This window comes from Phacochoerus africanus, chromosome 1, assembly GCF_016906955.1.
Source record: "Phacochoerus africanus isolate WHEZ1 chromosome 1, ROS_Pafr_v1, whole genome shotgun sequence".
NCBI classification, from domain to species: Eukaryota; Metazoa; Chordata; class Mammalia; order Artiodactyla; family Suidae; genus Phacochoerus; species Phacochoerus africanus.
In genome coordinates this window covers 281,247,960-281,260,103 of record NC_062544.1, presented here as the reverse complement: position 1 = coordinate 281,260,103, position 12,144 = coordinate 281,247,960, and the positions used below count along the sequence as shown (strand labels likewise).

Here is a 12,144-nt window from a genome sequence, read left to right as displayed (position 1 = left end):
CCGGGGGCTGTGAGGAAGGACTTGTTCCAAGGCTGTCTCCTAATTTCTGGTGGTTTGCTGGCAATCCTTGCCATTCTTTGGCTTATAGATATACCACATTGACCTCTGCCTTCATTTTCATATGGTGTCCTCTGTGTGTGTGTGTGTGTGTGTGTGTGTCCCAAGTGTGTGTGTCCTGTGTGTGTGTGTCCTGTGTGTCTGTGTCTGTGTGTGTGTCCTGTGTGTTGTGTGTCCTGTGAGTCTGTGTGTGTCCTGTGTGTATCTGTGTGTGTGTCCTGTGTATGTGTGTGTCCCCACATTTCCCCTTTTTACAAGCACACCAGTCCTTTGAATTGGGGCCACCTTAATAACCACATTTTAACTTGACTAATTACATCTGCAGTGAGCCTGTTACCAAAGACAGTCACATTCTAAGACACTAAGGGTTCCAACTTAAACATACGAATTTTAGGGGGACCCAATTCAACCCATAACATGATTCATCCTAGAATCAAAGAGCAGTTGAGAATAGCAGTTTCCCTAAAGCATGTAAATGCATTTGCTTCATTTTCTTAAACCCTTTAGAAGCTTGCCTCCACCATCACTAATTCACCTGACTTCCCCCTGAGTATTTTGTCCCTCCCCTCCTTTGTTAGAACATCCCATGAAGAGATGTGTCAGCCACCCAGTCGGCACCCCCACCCCACCCTCATGCCCTGTGCCCCCTGGCATCAAGGGCGACGTATCCGCACATCCAACTCAGCCACAGCCTGCTGGGTCCCAGCCTCCCCTGCAAACTTACCAATCCATCAATTGTTCTCCAAACCTACCATCACTCCTTCCCTTCTCCGGCCTAAGTTCCATGCCCACCATTTCAATAAAATTCTTGGCAGTAATTTTTTTTTCTTTTCTTTCTTTGCTTTTTAGGGCCACACTCGCAGCACATGGAGGTTCCCAGGCCAGGGGTCCAATCGGAGCTACAGCTGCCAACCAACACCACAGCAACGCAGGATCCGAGCTGCATCTGCAACCCACACCACAGCTCACGGCAACACCAGATCCCTAACCCACCGAGCAAGACCAGGGACCAAACCCGCAACCACATGGTTCCCAGTCTGATTCATTTCTGCTGCACCATGATGGGAACTCCTTGGCGGGGATTTTTAAACTTCCCCCTTCCCTCTTTTGTTTTGTTGTTAGTACTGTCACACCACCTGGAGAAAAAGTCGGCCCTGAAGGAAGCCAAGCATCCACCTTCTCTGAGCTTCCCATGAGCTGCTGAGCTCTGCTGGATAATCCCACACATATGCTGGGCAAATGGGCATCCTTATAAATTCATGGCACCCAACCTGACATGGCCCTTCACCACTACCCTGTAATACTGCTGTATTCCTCTGGTCAGCTGGCTCTCCCAGGCTCCACGAGGAGCATTTGAAACTTTCTCCTTTCATTCCCCCTCAGTAAATAATCGTACCCCTTACTTCCTAAAGGAAATTGGAAACAGCAGATAAGCACCCTCGACACCCGCCTCCAAACAAGCCCTCAAATCTTCCTCCATCTCAGCTCATCCTTTCTTTCTCTCCCATTGCAACAACGTGACCCTCCTCCTGCAGAAGTCACTTCCTGCTCCTATGATTTGGGTCTCAGCCCCTCTCTCCTTCTCTAAAAACTCAGGTGACCCACCATCCCAGTTCACCCAAGACTGTTCTGGTTCTTGCGTGAAAGTCCTGGGTCCCAGTGCTTGGGGATGCTCTTCCTCTCAGCATTGTCTCCACACCCTTCCCGGGCTTAACACTCTCAGCGGACACCCTTCTATGCAAACATTTTAGTGCTTTTCAAAGTTGGCCTTCCACTGCGCTTTCTTTCTGCCATGTTTTCTGATTAATGCAGATCATGTCACAGTTTATTACTTTCATACACGTTGGTTTGCACTCGTTATCCATGCTTTCACAGTGAAGGAGTCCTTAGGAAGTGTTGTGAGTTTTAAAGGGAAGCACAGGACCTCCGGTGAACTGAGAAACACTCCCCAAACCCTTCTCCCCTGAAAAGGCCACCAGGGAGATGCGAACAAAGCCACCAAGGTCGTCTGAGGGTGATGCAGGGCTGCATCACCCATGAAGCTCTTGCAGGGACACGTCCCTGACGCGTCTAAAAGATGCTCATTGAATCAAGTTCATGCCATGTGGCCGCTTTCTGTTCAGTGGGGTAGAATAAAAATACAGGCCATAGAGCTATTTAAATCAGAACCCAGGCTGGTTTGTTTGAAAACAGCCCCTTCAGAAACATCAGCAATGTGCAGCCCACCAAAGCCGATGGCGATTTCACGGCTGCATCTCTGTGGATGCTGAGGCAGCCCCAGCAAGGACTACCATCCTCCCCACAGCCTCCCACCACGGAAACCCTACTTCCCAAATGATTCTGTCGCAGGATTGTTGAAGAGGGCTTTTCAACTTACCAAAAAATTCCTCTCCAATGTCTCCTTCAATTTCCCATTCTGTACTCCTTAATAACCTCTATTGAGAAGTTATACGATTGTATTGAATTCCAAGTCTGTGGAACAGTATTGAAGCATTAGTGGAAATTAGAGGGCTTGCCAGAGGGGAAAAGACATCACATCTTCTTACTAGAAATCCAAATGCCAAGATTCTTTGGGTCAAAACCTCTCAGGTCTCTTCCACCACAGCTCATGGACATTTCTCTTGCAAAAATTAAATCTAAGTAGGAGTTCCCATTGTGGCTCAGTGGGTTAAGACCCTGACTAGCATCCATGAGGATGTGGGTCCAATCCCTTGCCTCGCTCAGGACCGGGCATTGCTGTGAGGTACGATGTAGGTTGCCGATGTGGCTTGGATCTGGAGTTGCTGTGGCTATGGCACAGGCCCATAGCTGCAGTTCCAATTTGACCCCAGCCCAGGAACTTCCATATGCTGCAGAGGCGGCTCTTAAAAATTTTTTTTTAATTGAATAGAAGTCATGAGGACAGAAAGGAGACACAGAACAATTTTAATATTTCCAGTCCTTTAAAAAAAAAACTTTAAAAATCTGAAGTCATGAATCCCGTATAATGTGACTCTAGAAATGAGAAACCATGAGAAATAACAAGAACCAGGGAAGGAGGCTGGTTTTCATCCTCTTGTCAGGCTGGGAGAGATCTGGAAGCAGCACAGAAAATTGAGACCCTCTCTTCCAAGAGCAGTCATGGTGAAGTTGCACCTATTGACAGTCTAGTTGGGAAAAAAGGCTAAAGGGTTACCCAGAAAAGAAAATAAACTATTCTGGGGGTTTTCATCCCCCGATCTCAATATTATCCAGCCGACATCCCCCTGAGGACCAGTGGACCAGGTCTCCAGGTGTGTGAACACACTAGCTTCCCCCAGAGAAAAGGCCAGGCAGCTTCCCCACGGCTCCCCTAAGGACGGGTCTGAGAGCTCCCCAGGCAGGTGGCAGCTCTGCTGGTTGGTAGATGCCAACTATTGGTAGAAAGTTGGTAGATGCAAACTATTACCTTCAGAATGGATAAGCAATGAAGTCCTGCTGTACAGCACAGGGCACCATATCCAATCTCTTATAATAGATCACAATGGAAGATAATATGAGAAAAAGAATATATATATATATAAAACTGGGTCACTATGCTGTACAGCAGACACTGACTCAACATTGTAAATCAACTCTACCCTAAACAAAATAAGCTTAGTAATAAAAAGAAAGAAAATAACTCTGGCAAGAAAGGTGTTTACTATCTACGTGTAGGGATTGGCTGACCCTGGCAGGAGCACTCCCTTCCGGGTCAGCCAGGGCCCAGGTGTCAAAGCATCAGCACACAGAAAAGGAAATACACAGTTAATAAATTCACTCAGAACCAAGCCACAAAACAGCCACAAAATACTGTTTTCCTGACCCTAATAACACCCACACCCCTCAGCTAGGTCTTTACACCTAATAGACTCTTAGATCCCCCAAATCACAGGATCCAAGAAAATAAGCTAAAAAGAATCCCACTGGGATGTGGAGGGAACCATAAGGATAACACGACAGCCTGTGCTCAATAGATGGTGCCGTCGATTAGAACGTGTTCGGGGCTCTGCACGGTGCCAGATACTCATGTACTATTCCATTCTCCTCCCACGGAGACAGGAGGGGGTCCACTTCTCCCTACAGCCTGCGCCAGGGCCACCGTCACAAGTCTGAGCTGGCTGCAGGTACGGCATGACCCAGAATCCCAGCACCTGCTGTTCCCGTCTCCTGGGAACTCCGTTCAGCATCTCCCGGCACACAGGCTGGAACATACCGGCCTCCCTCCCAGAGGAACAGAGAGCAGAGACGGCAGCAATCAGCTGGAGGAGGAACACGGTGTCATCACTCGGATCCTCCCGGCCTTAAAAGGCAAAGCCAAGTAAACGATGTGGCTGCCAGATCAGGGTATCACGCCAGATAATAACAAGCCGGAGATGTGAATGCAAACCGACAGGATGCTCCTGTCACTGCCCGGAGCTCTGTCCGCTAGAACCTGGACACCTGCTGGTGATTCACAGCCAGAATAAGCTGTGGGGAGGGTTTACGTCGTCACACCAAGTTTCCACTCTCTCCTTCTCAGTTAACGTCAGAAACCATCTCTGAATCATCAAACCCTTCTGGGTCACATTTTTCACCATACATGGTTTGGAACGAGGAATGTACAGATTCGTGGATATATGCACTTGAAAATCAAGGCTTCGAAATGGGATTTAGACTAAAGCAGGCTCTCCCGTCTAATGGTATGACGCCTATTTTTGAAGACACGCTCATTCCGAAGGCTTGTCTCACAGGCTTCAAACCAAACCAAATGTTCAGCATTATCAGGAAAGAATCCAAATTCGAAGAGAGGGTGCAAAATGGAGGCATAATGAACGATCCCCAATTTTGTTCACTGTTCAGTGGCAGCTGAAGAACAGGGAAATTCCGACAGATTACGAGGTCACTAGATGTGCAAGTCAGTCTCTAAAGGTCTTATGTGTCTTCAAAAATCTGTGGCTTTTGGTTAAAAAAACACCCCCCAGGGTCTGTTTTTTCAAAAGGAAAATACCTGCTTTCCAGCAGCTGGTGTTTCTCACACTTGCTGCTTTTCCTCCTGTGCCCACCAGCTCCCCTCTCCCAGCGGGAAGGGCACCGTGGTCTCGTTCTGGAAATGATTTTGACAACAGGAGGGAGGGCAGGAAGTTTGGCTATTGTTTTGCAGGTATGCCTTTAACGTGAAGAAGAATTTATTATTTTTTAATGGTTTTTATTTTTTAAGAAGAACTTAAAATATGCTCAAGGCTCAGTGGTTAATGAACCCAGCGAGGATCCATGAGGATGCAGGTTCGATGCCTGGCCTCGATCAGTGGGTTAAGGATCCGGCGTTGCCGTGAGCTGTGGCATAGGTTGCAGACACGGCTCGAATCCCACATTGTGGCTGTGATGTAGGCCGGCAGCTGTAGCTCCAATTAGACCCCGAGCCTGGGAACTCCCATATGCTGCGGGCATGGCCCTAAAAAACAACAGCAAAAAAATGCTCAAAGCATTTCCTTTTTCTTCAATTTAGCTGAGATAATCCTGGACACTCAGTACTATATAAATTTAAGGCGTGCAGCATAATGATTTGACTTACATTGTATAATGAAATGATGACCACAATAAGTTTAAACATCCATCATCTCGTATAGATACCAAAAAAAAAAGAGAAGGGCAAATGCTTTTTCTTTGTGATGAACACTTGGAATCTTTTATTTTTATTTATTTTTTTTTGTCTTTTGTTGTTGTTGTTATTGTTGTTGTTGCTATTTCTTGGGCCACTCCCTCGGCATATGGAGGTTCCCAGGCTAGGGGTCAAATCGGAGCTGTAGCCACCGGCCTACGCCAGAGCCACAGCAACGCGGGATCCGAGCCGCGTCTGCAACCTACACCACAGCTCTCGGCAACGCCGGATCGTCAACCCACTGAGCAAGGGCAGGGACCGAACCCGCAACCTCATGGTTCCTAGTCGGATTCGTTAACCACTGCGCCACGACGGGAACTTCAACACTTGGAATCTTTTAGCAACTTTCAAATATACGGCCCAGGGATGTTCACTACTTTCATCATGTGGGTAACGTCCCTGGCATTTAATTATCTTAGAACTGGAAGTTTGTAACTTTTGACCACCTTCCTTCAATTCCCCACTCCACCCCCCACCTCTGGTAACCACGATCCGATATCTGTTCCTATAAGTTTGGTGGTTGGGTGCATTTTTTTTCTTTCTTTTTATGGCCACACCTGTGGCATATGGAAGTTCCCAGGCGAGGAGACTTATTGAGCTGCAGCTGCGAGGTATGGCACAGCCACGGCAACACCAGATCCCAGCTGCATCTGCAACTTATGCTGTGGCTTGCGGCAACGCTGGATCCTTAACCCACTGAGCGAGACCAGGGATCCAACCTGCGTCCTCACAGAGACAATGTCAGGGCCTTAACCCACTGAGCCACAATGGGAACTCCTGGTAGTTTTTTAATGCCACATATAAGTGAGACCGTTCAGTATTTGTCTTTCTCCAGGCATCTTCTTTTGACAGGCTATTAACCAGGCAAAGCGTACACTGGTCCTCAGAGAATCTGGAAACTTGATCTGTGGAAATTGATCAAATGTGGCTCCCAAGGTGTAAAATTAATGAAAGTCTCAACAATTGCAAGAAGGCAATAAAAGTGAACTACATCCAGGCCAGGTCTAAGCTATACTTAGTTTTCAGCAAAGGGCCTCCAGTGTCTGTCAGCTCCTGAAAGATCGGGCAGATTCAGAGACCTCAAGAGAAGTCAGGAGGAGAGGGTTCTTCCCCCTTCCCACCTGTAAATCAGCCTGTTACTAAAAACGGTCGAGTGGGAGTTCCCACTGTGGCTCAGTGTGTTATTAGCCTGACTAGTATCCATGAGGACGCAGGCTCCACCCCTGGCCTCGCTCAGTGAGTTAAGGATCTGGTGTTGCTGTGAGCTGTGGTGTGGGTCACAGACATGGCTCAGATCCTGCATTGCTCGTGGCTATGGTGTAGGTGGGCAGCTACAGCTCCAATTCGACCCCTGGGAACTTCTATATGCCACAGGTGTGACCCTTAAAAAAAAAAAAAAAGAGGGAGTTCCCTTAGTGGCTCAGCAGTTAACAAACCTACTGGGTTCCAGAAAGATGTGGGTTTAATCCCTGGCCTCACTTAGTGGGCTAAGGATCTGGCGTTGCCATGAGCTATGGTGTAGGTCTCGGATGCAGCTCAGATCCTGCATTGCTGTGACTATGTGTAGGCCGGCAGCTACAGCTACAATTTGACCCCTAGCCTGGGAACCTCCATATGCTACAGCTGTGCCCCCCCCCCCCAGAAAAAAGAAAGAAAGAAGGAAAGAAAATGATCGAGGACTATACACATGCATCTTACAGGCAAAGACACATCTCACGCCGGGCAACTAAAAGTTGCTTGGAATGGGGTGACTGGCTCTGAATTCTCGGCCTCGCCAAATGCCAATCAGTCAATGACCTTCCTCTCCAGTGACCGCGCCACCTTCTCCGAGACCCTTCTCTCAATCCCATCTCCCTAAACAACTGCCCAGGGCAAAGACATGGTAAGGGGTGGCCTAGAGACCTAGGTCTCCAGGATGCCAGTGAGACCCACAAGATGCCAGTTGGAGTCTTTCTTGAAGTGTCTAGTTCTCGAGGGCAGCACCTTAGTCCAGAGCTTGTTCGCCAGTGACGGAGGAAACCTCCATACCCACGGGTCCTGCTCGCCTGAAGCACACGCCTGCCTGGTCTTCAGCTAGAGGCTTCCTGACCCAGAAGCCTTCCCAGCCGGCCCCAGCCCAGAGTGAACTTTGGAACTTGGAAACTCTCCCCCGGCTGCTCATTTTAATCATCTACAGTCTCTAACCACCCGATATATTTTCCCGGGTGTAGGCAATCCCTCTCCAGCTGGATCTGTGCCGTTGTTAAGGGTTATCCCTGTAAGAAATGCTGGTTATACATTGTCATTCCTCTCATTTCTTTAGTTCCCCAGATCTTTATTGGGACTTACCATGTCCCATTCTGGGCACAGTTCCCAAAACATAAAATAGGAACAGTCTCTGCTGTCAGAGAGTTTATGTTCTATCAGGGAATACAGGCATTCCTTTTTCTTTTCCTTTTTTTTTTTTTTTTTTTTTGGCTTTTAGGTCTGCACCCTTGGCATATGGAGGTTCCCAGGCTAGGGGTCCAATCCAAGCTGTAGTTGCCAGCCTACACCGCAGCCACAGCAACTTGGAATCTGAGCCGTGTCTGTGATCTACACCACAGCCCACAGAAAGGCCGGATCCTTAACCCACTGAGCAAAGCCAGGGATCGAACCTGTGTCCTCATGGATGCTAGTCAGGTTCGTTAGCTGCCAAGCCACGACGGGAACTCCCAGGCATTTCATCTCCAAGGTTACAGGCGGGTGTGCTGGGTGAGAGTGACCATGAGACAAGAAAAATCGTTGTCCCCCACAACACACAGGGTCCCGAGAGGAGGTGACGTGGCCCTGGAGGAAGATCTCAGCCCAGCCTGGAGGAGGAGAAAGGAGCACAGGTGTCAGGTTCAGGGAGCAGAGACTCGGAAAGGCTGCCATGTGGATTTGAGTTTTCTTCTAGAAACGATAGGAAGTCACTGAAAGGCTCTAAGCCAGACACAGCTATAATGAGATCTGCGTTGTTCTGGGGCCACTCTGGTGGCAGGAGGAGAAGAGAGGGGAGAGCGGAAAAGGCGAAAGGCAGGAGCCAGTGCTGGGGATGAGGGTGGCGTGGAACAGGGTGGTGGCATGAAGGGGAGGGGAGAGCAGAGGGTCCAGCGACATTCCAGAGGCAGCCCCCACCAGGTGTGCTGGGGAGTGGATGCTGGGGAGAGGAAAGAATTCTGTCCCAGAGGCAGAACTGGTGGTGCCTGGAATCCAGAACTGGGCAAGGAGCAGGTTTGGAGGGAAAGCCGTACACGTTGCACAGCTTCCATTGGGGGCATTTAGTGAGACATCGGAGGAAAGATGCCCAGTGGGCCGGTGAATGTCTGTGTCTAGAGACCAGGCTGGAAGGTCAGGCTAGAGCTGGAAAGCCAGAAATCACAGGGGTGAATGAGATCATCCAGATGGAGGGTGTACACAGAAGACCTCAGAGCCCCAGAAGAGGGTCCTGACCGCCTAGTTGCTGGCCCGTAGGGTCAGCTGCTGAGCCACAGTAAACGCGCCAAGATTTTTATGTGACGTAGTTGCCAGTCTGCTTCTTACCCACAGTAGTGATTCCACTTGAGTTTGGGGTTTTTTTTAATAAAAATCTAGATAGGAAGTTCCCACTGTGGATCAGCCAGTTACGTACACAACCAGCACCCATGAAGATGCCTGGCCTTGCTCAGTGGGTTAAGGACCCGGCGTTGCCATGAGCTGTGGTGGAGGTGGAAGATGCAGCTCAGATCCTGCATTGCTGTGGCTGTGGTGTAGGCTGGCAGCTGCAGTTCCCATTTGATCCCTGGGCTGGGAACCTCTATACGCAGCAGGTGTGGACCTAAAAAGACAAAACAAGAACGCTAGATGGGATGAGGCCATCGGCTAGAGTTGGCCTCAACCTGTTTAACTCTTTTTGCCCAAAAACCAATGTAGGCAGTGGTGCAGGTACGTGTTTCAGTCTTCTCAAAACCACAACACATGCTTTTGACACCAGAGAATTAATGTGGCGGAACAGGAGCTCTCAGGTCCATAGCAACGGCACATCGTACACACTTTACCTGGCAAAAGGTCCCAAGTCTCTCGCTGAAACAGCCCCACCCACCTATGCCTATGTTGTGCCAGTTATCAGACTCAGAACTTGCAAGATGGAGTTCCCATTATGGCTCAGTGGGTTAAGAACTTGACACGGTCTCCAGAAGGCTGTGGCTTCGATCCCTGGCCTCGCTCAGTGGGTTAAGGATCCCAAGTTGCCACAATGAGCAGCATAGGTTGCAGATGCGGCTCGGATCCCGAGTTGCTGTGACATAGGCCTGCAGCTGCCGTTCTGATTCCATATGCGGCAGGTGCAGCCTGAAAAGAAAAGGGAAAGAAAACCTTGGAAGTCTGTTCTTTTTTTTTTTTTTTTAACTAGATCTCACGGTCAGTTGAAATAAGATGTTTACATTGAACTAAACGTCTCATCCCATCTGCAAAGAATAATGGGATCACGTAAATTCTCCTAAGCTTTGTAAACTTGCCAGAAGGCGTCCTCAGGATCACAGACCCTGTTTTTTCCTCCAAGATGAAGTCATTTGAGTTATAAATGTCACTTTTTGTTTTATTTTGGAAAAAGGAGTTCTAAGAATATTAAGCAAACTTTTAAAAATATGTTCATAAAGCGTTTATAATTTTATAGACAAAACACTCAGATAAGTAGAGAGAACTGCCTTTTTTCTGCTACTGAAATTCACTCTTCTTTCACACTCCCTTTCCGCCTCCTGGTAGGAAAAAAAAAAAACAAAAAACAAACAAACAAAAACAACCTTAAGGGAGTTCCCATTGTGGCTCAATGGAAAGGAACCTGACTGGGATCCATGAGGATGTGGGTTGGATCCCTGGCCCCAATCAGTGAGTTAAGGATCTAGCAATGCCCTGAGCTGTGGTGGTGTAGGTTCCAGAGGCTGCAGGGTCTGGTGTTGCAGTGGCTGTGGTGTAAGCCAGCAGCTGTAGCTCCAATTCCACCCCTAGCCTGGGAACTTCCATATGCCCCCAGTGTGGTCCCCCCCCCAAAAAAACCTTAAAGTTTACCATTTGAAAGAGAACTTAATCACTTCCAACTTTAAACGTGTTTAAATCAGATCTAAACTATCCTTGGAGATGTTCCCCTCCCCCATCCTAGGTGCCCTCTGAATTGGGGTGGGTTATACATCATTTTAACATGAGGCATAAGGGGTGCAGCCCAGGTACATCCTGTCTGCTTGCTGCTCCCCCCAAAGTCTTCAGACTGTCACATGGTGTCCCTGCGCAAAACCAGGGGCCCGCCAGGATCCCTCCAGGATCCCAGGTAGAAGCTGCTGGGTGGCCCTTGCACCAGACCTGTCAGTGCCTCTGCTCTGTTGGAGGAGGGATGTGGGAACTCAGTGCACACACACTCCTGTGTACACATGCACTTGCCCACATGAAGAGAGCACACACTAGCACAAAACACACTCATGTACACATAGACACACACGTGCAATGCACTCACATGCACATACATACGTGTGGTACATGCACACACGCTCACCCATTCATTCCGGGGTCCACCCCATGCAGATGCCGGCCCCTCTCTGCGCTGGTCCAGCTCGGGCCACCAGGCTCCTCTGGAGCTGAGAAGACCCCAAGCTGCTCCATGATGCCTGAAATCTGCCAGCCCCATGAAAAAGAGTTATGGGCTCCTGGCCGTCAACCTCTAGTTCCCCTCAAACTCTTTGGGACCTTCAAGACTTGGCAGCGACTCTGGAGCCATTTCTTGGAAACCCAGGAAGTAGGCAAAGCCTTGTCACATTCCCCCTACACACCCACCCAGCTCCTTCCTTGAGCTGGTCTCACTTTTCCTGATGGCCCAAGGCAAATATTTCCATTCTCATAGATGTGGTCTGGAACTCCCAAATCCTTTTTATTTTCTCTCAGTGAAGTTTTGCTCTAGTCAATGAAGGCCCTGCTTTCCAAGTCACTGGGGCAACTTTGGTTTTGTTTGTCTTAATTTTTGTTTGTTTGTTTGTTTGTCTTTTTGAGGGCTGAACCCACAGCATATGGAGGTTCCCAGGTTAGGGGTCTAATCGGAGCTGTAGCTGCTGCCCCACACCAGAGCCAAAGCAACATCAGATCCGAGCCGCATCTGTGACCTACACCATAGCCCACGGCAACACCAGATCCTTAACCCACTGAGCAAGGCCAGGGACCAAACCCACAACCTCATGGTTCCTAGTCAAATTCGTTTCTGCTGTGCCACAACAGGAACTCCTGTTTGTCTTAATTTTTATTGCAGCATAGTTGATTTACAATACTGCACCAATTTCTGCTGTATAGGAAGGTGACCTGGGCATATGCATATATATTTTCTTTTTCTCATATTATCTTCCATCATGTTCTGTCCACTGGAACAACGTTTTAACACGTAGTGGATGATTTATATATATAGGTGTAGTTTATAGTGTGTCAAAGCTGAG

The 12,144-nt window shown here is 48.6% G+C and overlaps 1 protein-coding gene across 1 annotated transcript in view; it reads left to right on the top strand.

Moving 5' to 3' along the window:
- The window catches only part of KCNJ6 (potassium inwardly rectifying channel subfamily J member 6), a 276,664-nt gene that overhangs the window by 247,413 nt on the left and 17,107 nt on the right, over window positions 1-12,144 (top strand). The gene's annotated exons all lie outside the window — the stretch shown is intronic.